This window comes from Falco biarmicus, chromosome 20 (genome assembly GCF_023638135.1).
Source record: "Falco biarmicus isolate bFalBia1 chromosome 20, bFalBia1.pri, whole genome shotgun sequence".
Taxonomy (NCBI): Eukaryota; Metazoa; Chordata; class Aves; order Falconiformes; family Falconidae; genus Falco; species Falco biarmicus.
The window spans coordinates 4,078,379-4,087,398 of NC_079307.1; positions in this window are offsets into that span (position 1 = coordinate 4,078,379).

The window sequence follows — 9,020 nt, forward strand, 5'->3', positions numbered from 1 at the left end:
ATTTAGCCTAGATTCCCCCCCCGCCCCCCCCTTCTTTCTAGTCAGGTGTCAAATAGGCAAGAACCTTCGTAAAAGTTCTCCCTGCAAGCCCCCTGGTGCAATTTTGCAAACTGAAAGTCAGGTTTTCTGAGTGCAGCCTGGCCAGGAACCAGAGCTGGTAAGGTAGAGGGGAGGTTTTTAGTTCCTTTTTCTTCACCTCAGTGTGAAATCAGCTTGAAAATCTTGTGCTCTCACTTAAGCATGAGGGCCCAATGAAGATGTAACAGGTCTTGTTTTCTAAATTGGGGTCAATGCCTTTAGGAGGTGGAATTGACATTTCCACTATCGTAAGGTGTGATTAGTAGCTCTCTACATAAGGGCCATGAACCTGTATCCTCGCTGCTGCTGCTGCTAAGGGAGGTCCTTGACAGGAAATTCCCCCCAACTTTTCCTGTTCCTCCTGTCCCCCAGTTCCTAACGGAATCCTTTCCCCTCGACTAAGCAGAGAATTAACCTTCTGAAGGAAGAGATGAGCTGAGATCTGCAGGTGGTCCTGCAGACAGCAGAGAGAACTGTCTAACCTCCCGTGCTGCTCACGTCCTGGGAACAGCAAACTGAGCTGTCAGAACCAACTGCACCCCGGGGGGTTTCCCAGATGTTTGAAGGAGACCACGGAAAAGTAAATGCTGAATGAAGCAATGGGAACATTTGTGCAGACTTGCAGCTCAGTGCAGTGCTATTGTTCTGCATAGCTCTCTGCCCACTCCTTTGCAGCTGTACATCACGGGTTTCAGGGTAAGGCAGGGCACGACGATGCTGCCAAAGCTGCGGAGTCCTGTTTCTCTGGAACTCTGGGGGCAAATGGGCTCAGAGAGTGCTCTCGGCATGACTGCTTCCCAGAAGGGACTCTGCACTGGTGACTGGACTTTCCTTGTGACACAAGCAGGGCTCAAACTTTTGCCTTGGTAGCAGCGGCAAGGTTCATATTCTAAATGAACCAGCTAGAAGCAGCCTGACAGCGTGGCTTCTGGCAGGTCTGATCTGATGGTAGAATACGTAGCATCTGCTTAAAACCCTTAGCTTGAAGAAATGCTGGTTGCCAAGTTTTTGGCGAGCCTGGGACAGTATCTGAATGTGAAAGGAGATGCTGAAGTCCCGGTTTACTCTGCTGAGTTGGGCACACAGCTTGGCTGAATGTGGCTTTTTCAACCACTGTTGAAATTTCTGTTTGAGATGGGTTACTTCCACTGTATTGAGCACGCAGTGTGAGATCTAACTAAAAAGCCTTTCTAGAACTTGCCTTTGTGTGCATACAGTCAAAAGAGGTGTTCTCAGAATGAATTTTGAATGAAACCCACTTCTACGAATGGTGAAGAGAGGTTGTGAGAAGTACCGCTGAATTTGTGTTATATCAGTCGTTCTTGTTCTTCAGTTTTGCTTCTGCAAGGAGAAAGAGAGGCTATTAAAAATGTCATGGTAAGGACTCCTTAAAGAAGGGCTTTGCTTTGGCAGACTCAACAAAGAGGGACCGAAGTCTTCAGTGCAGCGTGTTACTGGCTTCTAGGACCACTGCAGAAGGAAGCGTGTGTGAGGCTCCAGTGGGAACACGGAACAAACCTTTACGCTGCGTCGCTTTCATCACTGATGAAACCCCAAGCTTTCTGGCTGCCCCACATTGCCAGCTCCAGAGCTAGTCATGCGACTTCCGTGCATAACATTCAATGATATTCTTAATCCTCTTTTCTCTTCATGAATCATTTGAGATCTGCTTTTGATTTCTGTCAATTTCAGGTTTATTTTGGGGATGGTTCTGTGTGTGTAATTTCTCAACAGGTCGCTTGGACGGGTGGCTTTCACTGTGTTGGTGTGCACAAACTCTGGAAGCCAGCAAGTCACCAGACTGGCGTTACTGTAGGTGGGGAAGTTACGATGCCCTGCTCTTTTCTCCCCTTACCAGCACCTGCTTTAGCAGCCACTTGGCGACATGTGAAAGGGGAGAGGCTGTGCAACTGCTCCCAGCGCCGTGGCATTGCAGTCAGAGGCGAGCCTGCAAGATGCACAGGCATCTTGTTTGAACACCTCACTGCAGAGGAGCTGCAGTGACAAGGACTTTGGTGTGCATTAGCTCCGGCGTGGCACCCCTGTGGTCCCAGGCTGGCTTTGCGAGCAAGCGCGGAAGCCTAGGCTTGTGGGGTCACCACTGTTCTTGGTCCTCTTGTCAAGGAACCTCAGTCAAGGTTGGTTCACGTCTCACTTGCAGGCACAGTGTGGACACAGACTGTGTTGTGCCTGACTCAAGCAGCAGAAACTTGAACTAAACGTGACATTGCTGCTCATTGACAAACAAACACCGGAGTGTTTGAGGAGAACAGGTAGGCTGCAGGCAGGCATGTCTGCGAGCAGCAGGAAGAGAGAAGCAAGGACAGGGTAGATCTGAGAGTACGGGTGTGTGTCCACTACAAACAGCTTGCGTATTTTAGCTTTAAGAAGCGGTGGGGTGGTTTGGGGGTTTGTGTTTGGATGTTTGGGTTTTGGTTGAGGTTTTTTGATTTGGTGTTTTTTGGTAGGGTTTTTTTGGCTTTTGGTGGTTTTTTTGAGGGTGGTAAAACAATCGTGTCTTGGAGCTCAGTAACAGACCAGATGATCTCCTGTATATAGTATATATATATATTTTATATATATATATCTAAAAGAGTAAAAAGTACAAAGAAATCCCGGAAAGGTCTGTTCTAGAACTTAACGTGTGTTAGAAAACACAAGCGCTTGTTCATGGGAAACTCTCATCTCTCTAATTGCAGATACGGTCTCAGTGTGAGAAATATGGTTGGCTTGGTTTTTTTGGAACTGCAGAGTTGTTTAGGTTAGAAAAGACCTTTAAGATCATAGAGTCCAACTGTTAACTTGGTGCTGCCAAGCCCACCACTAATCCATGTCCCTCCATGCCACATCTACACATCCTCTGCTTTCTTTTTACTCTAGAACTCAGAACTTTCTTGAGGACTCTGGGAAATAGGTTCACTTAGGCATCTGTGTGCAGAAGCTGGGAAGGATTTCATGCTCTCCTTTGTGCCCAGCAGTAGAGCCTGATCAGGATGGGAAATTTCTTTGAATGCAAAAATATGTGCAGTAACCCTGGCGTGGATGTGGAATGTCCCAGGTTCAGATCCTCACTGGCTGAGAGGTCATGAGGGCGATGGTGATTTACACTGCCCAAGGACTTAATCTCTAGTGCTGAGCATTTATGAAGCTTGTTGCATCATTTGTTCCTTATCAAAGCTGAGGTATGAATCAGAACTTGTTTCAGAGGTTAAAGTGGGAGGTGTAAGGAAAAAAAGGAAAGGTGATACACTCCTCAGGAAGTGCCTGATTAGCAAGCAGTCTTCTGCACGGGGCGATCCCCAGGAGTCTGGCCTCTGTTGCCAGCCCGGCTGCAGATTTCTTGTATGATCTTGAGCAAAGCACTGAAGCTCATGTTGGCTGCGTCAGTCTGTGCGGCATGAGGAGGCAGATCTGGGTACCTCTTCCTTCAGCTCTGTTCCTGGCCCGGCCTTGCAGGGCTAATCTTTAGAGCAGCAGTATTCCCAAGAACAGAACAAAAACCAAAGAACCCCCAAAGCCACAAAAACCCCACAGGACTATGTATTGATGCGGGTTTGCTGCAAAATTACTATGTCTCTGAGTTTGCAACGTACAAAGCTGACGGCACAGGCTGTCCCAGCAGGAGATGCCATCTTCTCTACCTGTATCAGACTCTTTCCTGTGCCCAAATCAGAAATGTGTCCTTCGTTTATTTTTTTAGGCCATGTTCAGTGGTGCACATAATAAATTCTGGCATTATCCAGAGAGTCTTTGAGATTTATTAGAGCTGTCATTAAAAGCCTCTTTTGCCCTGCGTGGTACACCTATCTGGTCAGGTTGTTAAGATCTCCCTCCTACTGTGACTCACGGAGTCCTGGTAACCTTCACACCAGCCCCAGCTTCTGCTGAAAATGGGAAATTTTCTTATTTTTTTGATATTTTTTTTGAAACATTTTTCTCTCCACCCACCCACCCACCACCACCTTGTTGACTGAAGTAACACTTTTGCTTCAAACACGCTTAGAAGTGTTTGAGGACTCATTCACTGGTAAATGATTTGTAGACAGAGCAGGAGAAGTCCTGTCACACTGCGCAGCTTCTCTGCCCTCGTTCCTGGTAGCTGTCGTGTCCCTCATGCTTCTCAAGGAGATCAGCTGCCTTCTCACCGTTGGTGGAAAGCCATAGCACATCCCTGCATCCAGCAGACTTTGACTTTGGGGAAAGGCTTTGGCTTTGAGGCTTTTTAGACCTTCATTCATCCTGCTCTTTTGATGCCTAATCAAATTACCAGAATTAGGAGGCTCATTGTACTTGTCTTGCCCTGTGGTCTACTAAAAGGGAGAAGCACCTCCAGAAGGTGTTTCAGAGGTGGGTGACGTACCTCTGGAGATGCCTGTTGTTCTTCTGGTTCTGCCAAGGGATTTCAGCAGGGTGTGTTGTGATGCTGTGAAGTTTGATGACATGATTTACATAAGCTTGCTGGAACAAATCCTGCCCTCGTACTCTGTGGGCTTTGGTTCTGGATTGTTTTCTTGCTATGTTTTCATGTACAGTGTCATGCTAAGAAATAAAGATATGGGTTATAGAATTTGTAATCTGAACTAGCAAATCTTTTTCAGTTAGATCTTGTTGCCTCAAATGAGGTTCAACTTTTCATTTCCTCTGTTCTCTCTCTTGATTGATTAGGGAAGAAGTATGAGAACCTTTTCTAAGTGTGGTTGTCTTTTAAACGTTCAAACCTATGAGGCAGTGATCCATTTATTAATTTACTTATTGTGTTCTCAAAGGTAAATGTTTGTGTTTGCAGACCACAAAGCTTTCTGAAATATCAAGCCACTACTCATATATTCATACTTGTTATATTACATGGCAGGATTAAAGGGCTAATATTGACACGTTTAAAAAAAAAAAAAAGCCAAACCAAAAAAAAAACCCCACACCCCACAACAACAACAAAACCCAACACCCAGGACATCTGTCAACAGCATTGATTTACTTTCAGAAGAAAATTATTTGCTTTCAGAAGAAAATTACTTATGAGCTCAGCTCCTGTCCTGGGAATAAGACAACATCAAAGAGATGAGGGAGTGAGATAAAGCTTAGGTTCAGATTGTCAAACATAATATATCCCGTTGATTTTATATCGTTTGTATACTTTAAAAATTCTTGCAGGGCCATGTTGCTACCAGACGGAGTAGGCACAGTTCTTGGTTTTGGTTCCTCCTTAACAGGAGCATCAGGCTTATAGTAGATATCCATAGGTGTTTGCGGGGAGCTTAGCTGTGAGATTCCTGAACAACTGCCTTCCTCAGCCGCTTGATCCCGCTCGTCTGCGTTTCTGTGGTGAGGGAACCCGTGGCAAGAGGTTGCTTTAGAGGCTGTAGGGCTTTTTGCCATTAGCAGTAGGCTTTGGGAATCCACCGCTGCCCACGGGCGGAGATGGGAGACAGGGGCAGCCTTTGTCATGTAAAACAGGAAAAGATGGATTTGTCTGCAACTTCTTCGAGCGTTCAGATTAAAGTCTTGCCCGCTGCTTGGCAGCTGTCAGGGGAGCTGCAGATTTCTGAACGCTGTGGCGTGTTGTTTTTCCAGCTGGTATTGTCCGATGAGGTACACATCCCACATACCTTAGTGAAGGAAAGGCTGATGCTGGGCATCGCTCTTCCACGCTTGGATCATCTTGGCTGGAAGAAGAGGTAAGGCACATGCAGTCTGAGCCATCCTGGCGCTCCACTCTTACCATCCTTGCTGAGATCAGCTGCAGGGATCCACCTCGATCTGCTGCAACCCTTAACTGGCTCTTGTGTGTACAGAGCCACCGACCCTGCTTAGGAGAAATGCATCTCACTGTGGGCCTGCAGAGGAGAGTTTCTGCGCTGTGCACGGCGCGGGGGTGCTCTGAAGGGCTTTGCAGCTAATTTCAGGTTATTCCTTGAACAGCTGTGTCTGGCGGTCAGACCAGATTATAACGCTGCCTGTGAATCTTGCGGTCTCTGGCCACAGCTCCACGTAGCCACCAGGAACGTGAGAAATTGCACCCTTTCTTCGGGCAGGGATGTTCCTTGCCAAACCAAGGGTTGGGTGACTCTTACACGTAGCCTGACATAGACCTTGTTGCTTTGGTCTTATGGTGAGCGGGTCAAGGCATGACCAGAGGCAGCTGGATTTGCATCTCGTCATCCAGTGGCAAAGGCTGCAGTTAATTTTCTGAGTGTCTTAAATGTACAGCTGTCCACAGGCAGCCTCCCTGCTGTCCGTGCTGTCTGATCATCTAACAGTAGCCTGGGCTCGAGCCCTTTTTTACAGGCTATAAACTTGGATCATAATTTACAAACAGTTGTCAGAGGAAGACACAAATACGATCCTTGCTAAGTGATGTTTTTCATTTTTTTCTCTGCTTTTGTCTCTTCCTTTGGACCTCATTAGTAAAACGGTCCTTAACCAAAAAGCATTTTTTCTGTAAAATGCATGAAATGAGAAGAGCCTCACATTTGACAGAGCTTTTATGTTGCTTGGTGTGGTGTGGAATCACCAAGCTACACGCATGTGCCCCTTTATACCTTAATGTATAACTGTGAAGTTACTTTTTGGAGAATGATTCTTCATTAACACATCAAAAGTTTGTCTGGTAACTGTGTGTAAGATATGGAAATGGGTGATTATCGACCCCCAAAATAGTTCTGGCTTGCTTTATCTGTGGAAAACATGCCCTTTTTTGCAACTTCCTCATTTTAGATGTTTATTACAACAAGACTTTATCTGCCTGGTTTCGTATTTTTAAAGTATTGACATAAAGACCTTAAAAACAGTTTAATCTTGAGTGATTTCATGTTATACACACCTTTTCTAAGGACAATCACAATATACTTAAAGGTGAGATGATATGCATGTGTAGGTTCTTTTAATAGAAGCCCGTATATTTACTTTCATATATTGTGCATTCTGCTTTCATACATACATAGGACCTGGTGTGTACAAATCTCAGGCTGTGCTTCTGCTGTTCTGAAGAGCACAAATGTACACGGACTGTGTTCTCATACTTAAAAATAAGGTCTTGTTCCTGGCAGAAACTTGCCTAAACACTTGATTTACCACGCTGTTTTCCAGTAGCTCTGTGATGTCAGAATTTAGGTAATTCCAGAAGAAAACTGTAACAGAGTACAGTTGTAAACACTCTCTGACATTGTCTTATGCTCTGACTCGAGCCAAACTCCAGGAACTGCTCCCAGTGTGCCTTGAGATTGCCTTGTGCTGTAAGCTTGAAGGAAATCTAAATATATGATTTGGCCCTGGCTTTCAAAGGACATAATTTGTCAGGAAGAGATTTCCTGTTGCATTACAAGCATTTATCTCCGTTCTACAAATATAAGAGGTTTCTAAAATGAAGTTCCGTTAGTTTAGGGAGAAATATGATACTGCTTTTCTATCGGTGATGTTAGAGTCCATACATTCTTCCTTCTTTGGTGTAACAGAGATGCAACTTAAGCCAGTTTCAATATTCTTCCCCACTTCATCTGGCTGTATCGGGCCAAGACTCAGACTGTAGCATGCCTGCCTGTCTGTGAAGAATTAGCTGACAGATCGCCTGCTATTACTAAGCACTTCAGCAGCAGAGAGGATATTATACTCTGTGGCTGGTAGTAAACATTCCTGCAGATATGCAAAACATGGCTAAATAATGTCCTCATGCCTGAGTACTGAGGAGGTGGGTGCTATTTTGAAGGGCAGCAATGTGAAGGTACACATTCCTTATTTCTTTCCATTCTGCTTGCTTTGAGGTTTGCTTCTCTGGTTTCTGGACAAGTCTTTGAACTAGAGGGAATATAATTAAGTATTCATCTTCGTTTGAGTAATCTGGGTTTTTCCATTAAATGCAACGCTAATGGTATGCTGCAAAATGGTTCACAAAGTGGACCTAGTTTAGCATCTCTGAAAGGATGAGATTATTTTAATAGCTTCCTGGCCAAAGAACTGGCCAGGTCCTGCCCTGTTCTTTTTATGAAATTTGTGAGGGCAAACTTTGGGACCACAGCAATTCAGTGATTAAAAACTGAATGGGAAGATAAGAATGCCAGAATCCTGAAGTCACTGTGCAGCCTCCAAGAAATATTTCTCTAGGAATGAAGCTCCTAAGCCAGTATTACTTGTGAAAATTCATTGTGATGGTCTGATTTTTAGAGGAAAGAATGTTAAGAGGTTTAAGAGGTTATGTTCACGCAATGGTGTGAATAGGGAAAATATAATGGTGCCATTATTCATGCCAAGAATTTATCTGAACTCCTATGGCAAGTCTTTCTTAGCCTTTCTTTGGCTTTGCAAGCTATTTTGGAAGTGCCATCTCTTCTTTAGTAGGAAGTGTTTTATTTTGATAAAAGCAAAACAGAAAAAAGGGTTTCTTTTTTAAATGAAGGACGTCCTCGTTTAATGAGGCTTGAAGTGTTTACAGGTGTTTCCTCATAAGTTCAAATTTAGTGGCCCCAGGGAGTTGAGATTCTCATAAGGCAGGAGCAAACACTCAGGTTTTGTATTTTAAAAGCGTTGCGCATTTAAAGGGCCAGGCAGACATAGCATGTGGGCTGGTTCGGTCCAGCTGCAGTGTACGGGGCCAACAGTTTTGCCACCTGAAGCAGCAGAACGCTGTCTTATGTGAAACAAGAGCATCCTTACTGCCACAGGTCAAAATCTTTCTAAAAGACCCTTGTGTTTTTTCTGCTGCGCAACCTTTTGACCTAATTTTGCTAATCTATGGTAAAAGCCCCACGGGTGGCAGGTCCCAGGTTTGATTGTCTGTTCAAATACATTTTGGTGATACCAGGTGCCTTTTTGTGCATAATATCTTCCAGAGACCGCTGCTCTTGGAGGAACTGTTTAGCATCATGAAGAACAACACAGAGCGAGGGAAAATATAGAAGTGGTTGTGGTTGGAGGATGTGATGACATCACAGGGTTCAGCGGGAACATGG